The sequence below is a fragment of the Sinocyclocheilus anshuiensis genome, unplaced genomic scaffold (genome assembly GCF_001515605.1).
Source record: "Sinocyclocheilus anshuiensis isolate Anshui unplaced genomic scaffold, SAMN03320099.WGS_v1.1 scaffold1372, whole genome shotgun sequence".
Classification (NCBI taxonomy): Eukaryota; Metazoa; Chordata; class Actinopteri; order Cypriniformes; family Cyprinidae; genus Sinocyclocheilus; species Sinocyclocheilus anshuiensis.
This window is the reverse complement of record NW_015546103.1, coordinates 259,822-260,354: the sequence shown is the minus strand read 5'-3', so window position 1 is coordinate 260,354 and position 533 is coordinate 259,822.

Below are 533 nucleotides of genomic sequence, written 5' to 3'. Positions count from 1 at the left end.
TATATATATATATATATATATATATATATACAGTATATATATATATATATATTACACTAAATAATTAAATGACATTAATGATAAATAATTTGTAACAATAATTAATAAAGAGTTTTTGGTAAAGCATGAATATTCAAAATCAGTAAAGTACTCTCAGGAAAATATAGAAAACATATATTTGGGTAAATTACTAAAGATGTAAAAATGTCCATAGTAATCATTATTATCACTCTCTGAAAGAAGATCCAGTCCTCCAGTGCATAACTCACCTTGTGACGTTTGTTTGGGTTGGAAGCTATTGGTTCAAAAATACAAACGGTATTTCCATAGGATGCAGCAATCTAAAAAAAGACACAATTATTTACAAATTATTTATAATTACCATAATAATAAAATAGCAGTTCCACCATCAGCAAAGCGAAACTGTGAACACAAAACCACGTCAAAAACCCAGTCAGTGCAAATAACTGGATATATGTTCATCTATTCATGTTCGTACTCTGTCAGGAGTGAGTTGTGGCTTATCAGATCCA